Here is a 12,926-nt window from a genome sequence, read left to right as displayed (position 1 = left end):
GTTGGTTATATATGCTATACTAAATGTGCTTGGTAGTTACTAGTTGGGGCCAAGGGTTGACTCAACAAACTCAAAATACATAAGCTCAAATGCAGTGGATGCTCATCACTTGCTCACATAAGACTCGTAATGGGATTTGTCTGATCAGTGGCAGAGCTTCTCCAAGGGGGACCTGAGGTCCCAGGGTTCCTATCTCGTGGTCCTACCATTTTCAACCCGTGACTGTCAGGCCAGTGCGGAAGGGACAAGCTCATAGCCCACAGAGGTGTTTGGGGGCCAGGACTGTAAGTGGCCCATCGCCTCTTTACTTCCTACTGGAACTGTCACAAGGTCCCACCCGAGGGCAGCTGGGAAAGGTGGCCTAGCCCACCTGTGGGGACCAACTGGCTGGTTCTGCCCCAGGACCTCCCAGGCCTTTGGGAAGGGCCTGACCCAACCTCCGCCAAGTGTTAGGAGTGCAGCCTCCTGAGTGAGGGCGGGGGGCTTAGGAGACCGTACCCCTGGCTGGGCTTGGTCTCTTGGTGCATCCTGGGAATGGGAAAGGTGGCCGTGCCCGACAGGCAGCACTGGGCACCAGGAGTCAGTCAGCAGCTGGTCAGCAGTCCCATCTGCAGAGCTCTGCCTGGGCCTGGATGATTTTCTCTTTTCGTTCTCAATTTCTGCTGTGGAGCCTTGAGCCTTGGGCCAAGTCCTATCTGAAGGCCTCAGCCCAGCCTTGGCTCCACCCTGGGATGGTGTAAGCGGGACTAATACGTGAAATGGGCAGCCGCTTCTGAGGCAGCACGGCCACCAGGGACTGCCACCCTTGGGTGAAACGTATGGACGCAGCCCTCCTTGCCAAGTGGAAAGGCTCCCTCCGTTGTTCACCTGAGTATTCATGCAGCAAGCGTTCCTTGAGCACCCAGCAGGGAGAGGAGAGGCCAGAGCCAGCCACCGGGAGCCTGAAACAAGGAGCATGCAATCCCTGGGGGCTGGAGAGGAAGGTAGTGGCCTTAGAACTCACACTGCTGGTAGGAATCTCAGGTGGTGCCACCACCCCAGAAAAGGGTCTGGCAGCTTCTTGAGTCTGTTGACTGTGCTTCCCTGCGGCACAGTTCCTCTAGGAGTGTGTCCACTGACAGATGCATCCAGGAATGGTCCTGGCCCCCAGCCGGAGACAACGCAAATGCCCCACAACAAGAGCATGAATAAAGAAATGGGAGAATATTGGGCAATCGAAAAACACTAACCACTGTTGCATGCAACATCTCGGGCGGATCTTGTAGACATTCTGTTGAGCAAAGGGAGCCAAACACAAGACTACACACACTATGATCTAATTCATTCACATGAAGTTCAGGAACAGGGAGCAGGAGTCAGGATGATGGTACCACAAACGGGGGTGATGGGGCTGGCCGGCTGGGGGCGCAAAGGAGCCCTCTGGAAGTGTTTTACCGCTTGAACTGGGTGGTGCTTGTATATAAAAATACATTAAAGCTGCACATTTAAGGTACACACATTTTTACCACAGCCTTATAAAAATTTTATCTACCTATTGAGACCCCGTTGCATGCTAGGTAGTGACAATTATGTGTGCTCTCGGAGTTGATTCCTGAGGGGGAGAGGTAGACAATAAGGAGATAAATAGTGTATCAGACGGTAATACACGCCCTGGGGAAAATAAAGCATAATAAAGGAGGGAGGAGTAGGGAGTCCTGGGGCAGGAAGGGTGGCCCCAGCCATTCCATGTGGGGTTCAAGGGAGACTCTGATAAGGTGAGATTGGACCCCATTAAGTAAGGAGCTATCTGAGGAGAGGGCTCCTGGCAGGACAGTGAGGACAAAGGCCCAGAGGATTGTGATTTAGTCCTGTCAGGTTTCTCTATGGGCTGGCCCGGCTCCCACTACCTCATCCACCACCCAGAAGCCTGATCGTCTAGCCATTACCCTGTACTTGGCTGCCTTGGCTGGGATGTGGTTTTGTGGCAAAGTCTCAGGAACTCAGAAGCTTTCTGAAGGGGAAGAAGGCAGTGGTGTGGACACATGAGGAGCTCCTATCCACACGTACCCTGTGCGGGGTCCAGGGGTCCAGTGAGTGGGGAAATGGGAGTTAATGGCCTTCTCCTCTCACTCAAGGGCCATCCTTTCTCAGGTGCAATAGGTTTGGCTCCAGGACATGGACGGAACCAAATTTCCAGGCCATGGACACTGTGGCAGCGGAATGACACCTGTGACCCAGATGCTCTGTCAGGGGCCTCATCCTTCCTTTCTCAGGCAGAGCCTTTGTGAGAGCAGCAGGTGGCTCTGGATTCCTGTAGGGGATTCCCTGTAGCTGAGGAGTGAGGCAGGAGTTGGGTGACCCTCACTTCTTTTCATCAGAGGGAGCTATATTCTGAAATCATTTCCATCCTATTTTGTGTGCATGTGCATGTGCAAATGTCATTTAAAAAAAAAAAGTGAAATAAGGACTAAGGTCTCTGCACCCACCCCGGTAATCAAAGAGCTCCAAAGGAAAACAGAAGATCCCACATGACACCTGTCAGAGTAGCAGGAATAGGAAGCCATATAAACATGATAGCTGGTAAAGAGCTGGTAAATGGAAGTCTGGTGCTTTTGGTGGGAGTGTAGCCAGTCAGGATGTTTGCAAGGGCAGTTTGACATCTAAGTGCCCCGGCAGGTCCACTCTTGAATAAAATCTCTCACAAATAGAAAAACGTGTCCTAGGTATGTTTTGAGGTGGTGAAGAGCCAGAGGCTGTCAGATAGCATGTGGACAAAGCTTACACATATAGTGTTGCATAAAAACCAGAAAAACACAGAACAAGATACACAGCAGAGCCATGTTTGTGGAAACTGAACCAAGAGAGGACAACAATCTTGCATATTTCTGCCAATACTCTGTGGCCTGGGGCAACTGACTGAAGGTCTCTCTATTTCTGTTTTCTCATCTATAAAGTGGGGACAATAGCAACTCCTTCAGGGACATGTGACGATTAAATGAGATTTGATACGTTAAGTGCTTAGCAAAGTGCCCAGCACACAACTAAGCACACAGTACAGTGCCTTAGGTCACTGCTGCATATGGAGCTCAATGCCTAGAAAGCAGGTTGGAAGCGCATGTGCCAAACATAAGAGCAGGGGCCTATGGAAAGCTGGGGTAGGTTGGGGATGGGCTGAAGGGAAGGTTCATTTCAAAAGGAGTTTTTTTGGAGATGCTGGTGATGCATGGAGTGCCCCAAGCAAGAAGCATGGGCTACTTCAGACTATGCTCCCAAGTTTAAATAAAAACAGAAGATATTGCCAATTGTCATCCTCCAAAATTGGCTAAACCCATTTATCCTCCTAGACAGTGTCTCACAAGGATAGGAGAACAGTGACCCTGAAGTATTTATGGGATCGTGTATGTTTTTATCACTCACTCACTCAACAAATATTTCTGGGCACCTGTTCTGGGCTCTGGGGAGGAACACAAAAGATTTGACAACCTGTAGCTTGTGGTCTGACTCTGGGGTCTTTGCTGAGGGTCACACTGAACTGGAAGCTGCTTCAGGGGTGTCTTTGGGACTCGGCACCATGGCAGAAGACGTCAAGACCCAAGTCAAGAACTACTAGACTTGTCCCTTTTGATAGCCACTTCCCCAACCGGAACTGCAGGCAGAACTATCTGGACTTCACTGCAATGACTGTTAAAGAGGGTGATGTCTCTGTGTGTGTGTTTGTGAGTGAGTGGTACCAGCATGTGTACAAGTCCCTCTGCCCCAAATCCTGAGTGTCAGCCAGGGTTAACCACAGGGCAGAAGGCACATTTCCTGGGAAAATCTGAACTGGCTCCAGCCACCCCTCCACTGTCTTCCATCCTTCTCCCAGGGTGGTGAAGGGGGACCTGAGTACATGGTGATCCCCACCCTGGGATCCTGAATCATGGCTTAAGTAACAGTACTCACTGGAAAAGTATAAGACTGTGTCTGTGTAAAAGAGCCAGATGATTGAGCAAGAATGTGGGGGTGGAATTAGTACCTTGACCAGGAAGAGGGGCTTCTGGGTGATTATTTTTTCCATTTTGTTTTGTTTTGTTTTATGTTATGAAACTGACCACCTTCTCTATACCCCCCCCTCCCCCAAATTGACCACCTGCCCCTCCGGCTTCTGTTCTAGCTGGGGATGGTGTAACTGGCAGACCAAAAACAAAAGTTACAAACACCTAAGGGCTGAGTGGTAGGTGCCAGGAAGGGAGAGAAAGCAGAGAGGGAAGGGAGACAGGGTGTGAGTGTGCACACTGTTCCAGGAGCTCAGAGGAGTGGCCCTGGCCGCTGAGTCCTTTCCCCTTCCTTGTTCCTGCGAGAGGCATGGTGCTGGTTTCCAGCCACAGACTCCCTGTGGTGGCTGTGTCCTGGGACCCGGTGTCACTTCCACTCCCCTTAAGTGCTTCAAGTTGTGTTTCTGCCTCATGGGTTCTCTGCCCCCACCTGCCCCCTCTGTCTGGAGCCACATCTGACCTTGCTGGGAAGCTGGGCATTTGTGGGGCAGGGGGAGGGGGGACGGCAGGCAGGGAGAGCTGATGATGGGGTAGGGGCCCCTCAGAAGGGGCCTCCTCCACACTCCTACCACACACAAGGCAGTAGATTACCCCATAAAAGTCTGGGCTCTGCGGTGATGTTCCCTGTATTTTATAGCACAACACTTATCAGCTTTGTAGTCATATAACCTTGTAACACATAACCTGACCTCTCTGTGCCTCAGTTTCCCTATTATGAAACAGGCATCATCTTTTTCCCTACCTCTTGGGGATGTTGTAATCTCTGAGATCTACAGAGATTTCTTGACCCTGTTTTGTGCCAGGCTCAGTTTTAGGCAATGGCATTTGACCTGGCCCTGTGTACTTGACCTTGGGTGAGGGTGGGGGTTTCACCCCTCATTGCACTTGGAATCACTGGGGATCTGTGAAGGCTACTGATGCCTTGGGCCCATCTGTGGAGATTCTGATCTAACTGCCTGGGAGGCCCAGTTTTAAAAGCTCCCCAGGGGGTTCTAATGTAAGCCGGGGTTGAGATCCGCTAGGCTAACAATCCACAAAACAACCTGGAACAGTGTCTTGCTTCTAAGCCTTCCATACAAGGGTACAAGGTGCTGTTCCCTCCCCTAGACCATCATTATCTGCCGCCTGAGTCATCCTCAGTACTCCTCACTGGCTGCCCTGCCTCCAGGGTCCCTGGGGCTGAGTCTTTCTCCACTGTGGGACCAGAGTCCTCTCTGCAAGCTCAGATTTAATCTTCTGGCTGCCCCTGTCTCCCTGGGTTTGAATCCTACTGCCCTCATGACTGGAAAATGCGTCTCCTCCCAAAGTAATTATCTAACCGCACCTACACTGTCAACCCAGCTCACCTCCCTCCATCACTGTGTTAATTAACTCCTTGTGTGCCACTCATCACACACACACACACACACACACACACACACACACACACTCAATGCCTTCGCCACATGGGCTTTCTCAGTCTTCACAGTCCCTAATACTACGCAGCCTTTAAAGCTCAGCTCAAATGTCACATCCTCCAGGAGGCCTTCCTGGAAGCCTGGCTCAAAGTGGCCTCTCCTTCCTTCGGTCTTGGGTTAGTGTTTGTGTGATATACCTTACCTCATCTGTTTCCATTTGAATCTCTCTGTGTCCTTGCATTTAGAGTGGGTTTCTTGTAGGCAGAATATGTTTGAGTCTTGCATTTTTAATGCAATCTGACAAGCTCTTCTTATTAATTGGCACGTGTACACCATTTTACACCCTTTTTTTATGGTACCAAACTACAAACCAAACTACATGTATGATTTACCATTTTAACCACTTTTGAGTGTTCAGTTCAGCGGCATTAAGTATTTAAGCATTGTTGTGCGACTGTCACCACCACCATCCATCTGCAGCATCACTTCATCTTTCCAAACTGAAACTCTGTTCCCATTAAACACCAACTCCCCCTTATCTCCAGGCCCGGGTAAGCAGTGTTTTATTTACCATCTCTGACTTTGACTATTCTAGATATCTTATGTAAATGGGATCACACTATATTTATATTTATGTGTCTGGCTTGTTTCACTTAGCATAATATCTTTAAGGTTCATCCATATCTTGGCATATGCCAGAATTTCTTTTTTTAAACAGCTGAATAATATTCCATTAATGTCCACACCACATTTCATGTATCCATTCATTCATTGAGGGGCATTTGGGTTGTTTCCAGCTTTTGATTACTGTGAATAATGCGTCATGACCATGGGTGTACAAATATCTATTCCAGTCCCTGCTTTCAATTCTTTTGGCTATACGTGCAGATGGGGTATTTCTGGATCATATGGCAATTCTATGTTTGAATCTCTGAGGAACTACCATACTGTCTTCCATAGCAGCTGCATCATTTTACCTTCCAGCAAAGCACGAGATGCCAATTTCTCCAAATCCCCACTGACTCTTGTTATTTTTTGTTTTTTGCTTTTTGCATTTCTCCTTTTTTTTTTTGGCAAGTTAAACACATTTACATTTAGTGTATTGATATATTGGAATATGCTATTATGTGACTACAAAAATTTTTGCTTGTTCCTCTATTTTTGTTTCCTCTTTCTTCTTGTTTGTCTTTCTCAGTGATTAACATTTTTGATAAATATCTCCTTCCCTAATTATTTCTTCTATTTTTCTATCAGTTTGGAACTTATCTTTCTGATTGTTTTTTTTTTTGTAACTACTCCTACAATTTTACCAGGTGTGCTAACACAAGATGTTACAATAAATGATATCTTTCCTCTCCTTCCAATCACAAAAGGGCTTTAGGACTCTTACACTTATGTCTCTTTCTCTCACCTTGCCTTCCATTCCATTGTCATCTAATATTTCCCATTTTTTATTCCCACAAATTAGATGCTATTACTGTTACTTGAGACAAACATTGCCCATTTGGAATTAACTGTTTGTTTACTATTTTATTTTCCCACCATTCCTTCATTTTGCATTTCTTTTGCAGCAATGATGCTGAGTACATTTTCATGTGCTTACTGGCTATTTGTATGTATTTTTTTGAGAAATGTCGATTCAAATCCTTTGCCCATTTTTAAAGATTTTTTTCTTTTTCTTTTTTTTTTAATTTTTATTTATTTATGATAGTCACACAGAGAGAGAGAGAGAGAGGCAGAGACATAGGCAGAGGGAGAAGCAGGCTCCATGCACCGGGAGCCCGACGTGGGATTCGATCCCGGGTCTCCAGGATCGCGCCCTGGGCCAAAGGCAGGCGCCAAACCGCTGCGCCACCCAGGGATCCCTCTTTTTCTTGAAGTAGAGGTGACATACAATGTCATATTAGTTTCAGGTTTACATTAGTTTACAGGATAGTGAATTGCCGATTCTATATATTATGCAATGGCTCACCACAATAAGTGTAGTTACCATCTGTCGCCATTCAATGTTGTTGCAATATTATTGGTTATATTCCTTGTGCTATACTTTTTAATCCCTGTGACTTATTTATTTTATAACTGGAACTTTGTATCTCTTAATCCCCTTTGCTTATTTTGTTCATCCCTATATCCCCTTCCCTCTGGCAACTACCAGTTTGTTCTGTGTATTCATGAGTCTGTTTCTGTTTTTTCTTTGTGTGCTTGCTTTGCCCATTTTTATATTGGGTCATTTGCCTTTTCATTGTTGAATTTTAAGAGTTATTTATCTATTTTGGACACAGGTCCTCTATCAAATATATGGTTTGCAAATATTTTCTCCCATCTGGTGGGTTACCTTTTCACTTCCTTGATGGTGTAATTTTTTAAAAAGATTTTATTTAGTCATGAGAAGCACGGAAAGAGAAGCAGAGACATAGGCAGAGGGAGAAGTAGGCTCCCTGCAGGGAGCCTGATGTGGGACTTGATCCCCATCGATTCTTTTTTCCATTGAATGGTCTTGTCACCCTTGTCTAAAATTAACTGACCATAAGTGTAAGATCTCCTATTTCTGGATTCTCATTTTTTTTTAGATTTTATTTATTTCTTTGACAGAGAATGAGAGAGAGAGTGTGTGTGCACAAGCAGGCAGAGCAGCAGGCAGAGGGAGAGGGAGAGGCAGACTCCCCACTGGGGAGGGAACCCAACATGGGGCTTGATTCCAGGACCCCAGGATCATGACCTGAACCAAAGGCAGACGCCCGAGTGAGCCACCCAGGTGCCCCTATTAATTTTCTTTTGGATGCCAAACATTGTGAATTTTACATTATTAATCTGGATTTTGCTGAATTCCTTTAAAGAGTATTGAACTTTTACTGGTAATTTAGTTACCTATGGGTTAGGTTTGATCATTTCAAGATTTGTTTCAAGCTCTTTTATGGCAAGCCTAGAGTAGCTTTCATTAACGGTTGATTTAGGCTCCCCTCCAAAGTATGGCTTGTTTGGTTCTCTACTGAATTTTCTGCGTATTCAGTGATATTTCTCTACTCTGACTAGAGAATCTTCTTACAAATATTTCTAGAACTGTGTAGAAGAATTTCTAGAATATTCAAATAACTGGGAATTATTTGTCTTCAGCTCTGCAGTAATTGCTCTTCTCTCTCACTTTCTAAGGATTTTATCTAGGGCAGCCCAGGTGGCTCAGCGGTTTAGCGCCGCCTTCAGACCAGGGCCTGATCCTGGGGACCTGGGATCGAATTCCACATCGGGCTCCCTGCATGGAGCCTGCTTCTCCTTCTGCCTGTGTCTCTGCCTCTCTTTCTCCGTATGTCTCTCATGAATAAATAAATACAATCTTAAAAAAAAAGACTATTTATTTATGAGAGAGAGAGAGAGAGAGATATCACACATGCACAAGGAGGGAGCAGCAGAGGGAGAGGGAGAAGCAGACTCTCCACTGAGCAGGGAGCCCAATGTGGGACTCGATCCCCGGACCCCAGGATCATGACCTGAGCCAAAGGCAGACATTTAACCAACTAAGTCACCCAGGTGCCCCGTTCTTCCCTTGAACTGTATTTTTGTCCAGCTTTGTGGAATTTTGCCTTATGCCAGGTGCAAATTAGTATTTTTCCTAAAGCTTAAGGGGATCCCTCTACAAGGTTTGGAGCTCTTTTTCTACATAGGTTCTTAAATGTTCTACCTCACAAATTCTACCTGTCTTTTGCCTGTCCAAACTCTGATCTCTGACTCCTTAATCAGTGAGACTGATGGACCCTGTTTGGATTCCCCTCCTTGCATGTAGTAGGGCATTTACCTGTGGGCAGGTGGCAGATGTAGATGACCTGAATGATGGTAGGGCTTACCTCACCTGCTTCCCTTTTCTCATGGATTACGGTCCTGTGCAGTCAGTTTTCTAAAATCTAGAAGTAGTTTTCCTAACGCTTTGTCCAGTTTCTCAGTTGTTTGTGGCAAAAGGATCAATTTGGTAAAACTTACTTTCTCATGGCCAGAATCAGAAGTTCCTCTGTCCTCCTTGGAATACCCCAAATCCTTTGCCTATTGCTCTTCTGAGATTCTTCCCATGTTCTGATTTTATCATAGTCGTCATTGCATGTTTTACCTCCCTCTGTTGGACTATGGCCATCTCAGGGGCAGAGGGCTTGTTTTATTCACATCTGCATCTCCAGGGTGTCTCCTGGTTACTTGGCACATGGTAAGCCTGTGGTGGGTGTTTGGTCTGTCCTGGCCATCTTCCTTCAGGACACCCCAAATCACATCCCCACCTTTAGAGTACTGCTCCTCCCACTCCAACGAGGTGGTAGTGCCAGAAATGCTGGTCCACATTCCCTTCCCACTGGGTTCCTGTGATTGGTGCAGGGATGGCCACAAGACTCGAGGCAGGGCATGTCAGAGTCCTTCCCTAGGATTTTTCAACCTGGGAAGAGTTTTCTTTTCACACTGGTGGCAAAGGTCCAAGGATAGCAATGTCGTGCTCCTTGCAGCCAACATTCCCATCAGAGAGAATGAAGGTGACAGAGAGAGGGAAATGGAGATGAAATGAAGAGGAGAGTAACATACACATGCGCACACACACACACACCTACACACATACCTATACACATGGAGACAAGGGGCCCCGAGTCCTGCCATCCAGGCAAAATTGGGCTCAGGTACACCTTTGCTCTTTTCATGAGTTAGTCATTTATTTTACCATTTTTTGGCTTAATAGAGTCCTGTCAATCGCAAATCAAAAGGACTTGACATATAAAAGGCATCTCTGTACATTTGCTGAATGAATGGAAATAATTTGCATACCTGCCTCATACTCAAGGCACATGAGGTAGTTTCCAACAAGAGGTAGGAAGATAAAATAAAAATAGAAGATCAAAAACATAAAGATATAATTTAAAAGAGAATGTGAAGATCAGGTTCAAGAACATAAATAAATAAATATGAAGCCCATAATGTTCTCTCAGATCTATTAACTGAATATCATGTTCATCTCTGAGCTTCCTGGCAGCCAAAGCAGCCAAAACAAAATGGGAGATGTAGTGAGTTAGCTTCTTCCCTCTACCCAAGGAGCAGATAGTGCCTGCAAGTTCTTCAGGGGAAAGAACATGTATCCTAAAGGAAAAGTTTCAGAGGGGGCTCCATGAGGAGGTAGAGGGTGGTGTGGTAGAGGCCATTCCCAGCCACGTTCCAACAGCCAAAGCCTGTAGTGAGCCTCCTGGATCTGGTCCTCAGAACGTGGGCCTAGGAAACAAGTAAGGTTGCCAAGTGTAGTTGTTAATGCTGTTAGTCTTGCCTTGAACTTTCAGTGGCTCTGGTCACAGTTGGTCACTCCCCCCTCTTTGAAACACTTTCTTTGCTTGGCTGGGAGCCTTTACTCTCTCCAATTCTTCCCCATTGGCTGCTCTCTGGTGTCCATGGCCCCATCTCTCTGGCCTCTCCTGATCTCTGAAGGGTGGCAGGCCCCGCTCTAATATCCAGACCTCTCCTCTTCTCTCCTCTCTCTGCCTTTCCTGGCCCAAGCCTTCCAGTGTCTTTCCCAGATGACAGTCCCTCATTCCACCCTGGCCCTCCTGTCTAATCTCTAGCAGTCAGAAGGACCTTTTAAAAACATAAATCAGGGGTGCCTGGGTGGCTCAGTGGTTGAGCATCTGCCTTCGGCTCAGGTCATGATCCATCCTGGGGTCTTGGGATGGAGCTCTGCATTGGGCTCCCTGCTCAGTAGGGAGTCTGCTTCTCCACCTCCCTCTGCCACTCTCCTTGCTTTTTCTCTTTTTCTCTCAAATAAATTAATATAAATAAATAAATAAATAAATAAATAAATAAATACAAACATAAATCAGCTCACATTACTCGCCCTCTCAAAATTCTTTGCTTGATGGCTACTTTCTCCAAACAAGGTTTATGGGATATAATTAAAGATTATTTTTGTCTCCCAATGTTCCTCTAAAATGCATAAGAGAATTTCTCCCTGTTCCCACAAATGAAGTTATGACTTTCTGTGCCATGTTTTCTTACAGTCCTATGATCACCTGAAGTCACTAAATAAGTTGTTAGACCGCCCGTTTTGCATGGTAGCCAAATCTCTACACTTGATGAGATAGTTTCCACTTCCCCAGCCATGTGGTCCCTGCTGATGAGGAAGAGGGAAGTCAAGTCTGTCTCCCTCCCTTCCCTCCTGCTCCCCCAGTTTGAGAACTTGCTGCTGTTGGAGCACAGGGAGGAAGGAGGGTAGGGGGTGCAGAGAGTTCTTCCTTGATTGGCTCTGGATAAGATGGCCAGTCACTCTATGAGTAGCAGGTGTTTAAATTGCGTTCTTGCCCTGTGGCGGCTTTACAGCTCCTTTATGGGCTACCTCCTTGACTGTAACTCCTGGGAAGTGGGCAGAGATTCCCACTCTGGGAATCTTTTGGCTGGCTCCAGTTTTCTTTTGCTTGGTACACACCTACCTTCATTGGGTGCCCCCTGCCAGATAACAGAAGCCACCTGGACAGGACCTCCTGCTACCTTGCCGCAGGCCAGTTCCCACTGTGGTTCCATAGCCATTCTGGAAGTCTCATGTACCACTGACCTACAGGACTGCCATGGCTTCAGGGAGCCCACCTGAGCTCTCCAGGCATCTTCTTTTAAGCGCTTCTCCCCAGACTTAGAGACTAGCAGGCAGTCCCTGGTCCTACTCCCTGAGGGCAGTATTAGGGCTCCTTTTCTAAATCCGTCTCCTCACAAAGTTTCCCTTTCAGGATCTACTCTATTTCTTTATACTCTTGAGGTGGATCAGGGGTTTCAAGAGTGGCAAAATGAAGGGGCGCCTGGGTGGCTCAGTCAAACATCTGACTCTTGATTTCAGCTCAGGTCATGATCTCAGAGTTGTGAGATTGAGCCCCATGTAGGGCTCTGTGCTGGGCATGTAGCCTGCTTAGGATTCTTTCTCTCCTCCTCCCTCTGCCCTTGCCCTCCCCAAAAGTGGCGAAATGGGTTTTTCCAATATCCTGTCACACTTTCCATCATGTTTAAGACAAACGTAGAGTCCTTCTTATAGCCAGCAGTCCCCATGATCTGACTCCTGAGTCCCACAAAAGTTTAAAATATCAAATATTGGGAGCGCCTGACTGGCTCACTTGGAAGAGCTTGTGACTCTTGATCTCAGGGTTGTGAGTTTGAGCCCCACATTGGGTATAGAGATTACTTAAATAAATGAATAAATTTTAAAAATGAAATAAAAACTTAAAAAAATAAAAAATACAATGTCAAAGGATTTTGCAAATAATTGGATGTTAGTAAATATAAAAGCTTAATCAAAGTGAATGCCTTTCCAGGAAAATATGAAATGTCAAAGTTGGAACAAAAATATCAAAAATTTCAGTAGATCAGTAACCAGTAGAGAAAATTACCATCTAAGACTCCAATACTAAAGAGTGCGAATGGAGGTACTTTTACAGGGATGTTCCACAGACTTTCAAGGAACAAATGGTCCCTATCATGTATCAGTTGTTCCAAAAGACAAGGACTGGCAACAAGTTTGCCGGGGAAG

The 12,926-nt window shown here is 46.2% G+C and overlaps 1 pseudogene; it reads left to right on the top strand.

Moving 5' to 3' along the window:
• The first annotated feature begins 3,550 nt into the window (after positions 1-3,550).
• Positions 3,551-3,800, top strand: LOC100686690 (annotated as a pseudogene).
• The last annotated feature ends 9,126 nt before the right edge of the window (positions 3,801-12,926 follow it).

This window comes from Canis lupus, chromosome 18 (genome assembly GCF_011100685.1).
Source record: "Canis lupus familiaris isolate Mischka breed German Shepherd chromosome 18, alternate assembly UU_Cfam_GSD_1.0, whole genome shotgun sequence".
In the NCBI taxonomy this organism is placed as follows: domain Eukaryota; kingdom Metazoa; phylum Chordata; class Mammalia; order Carnivora; family Canidae; genus Canis; species Canis lupus.
This window is presented reverse-complemented; position numbering and strand designations above follow the sequence as displayed.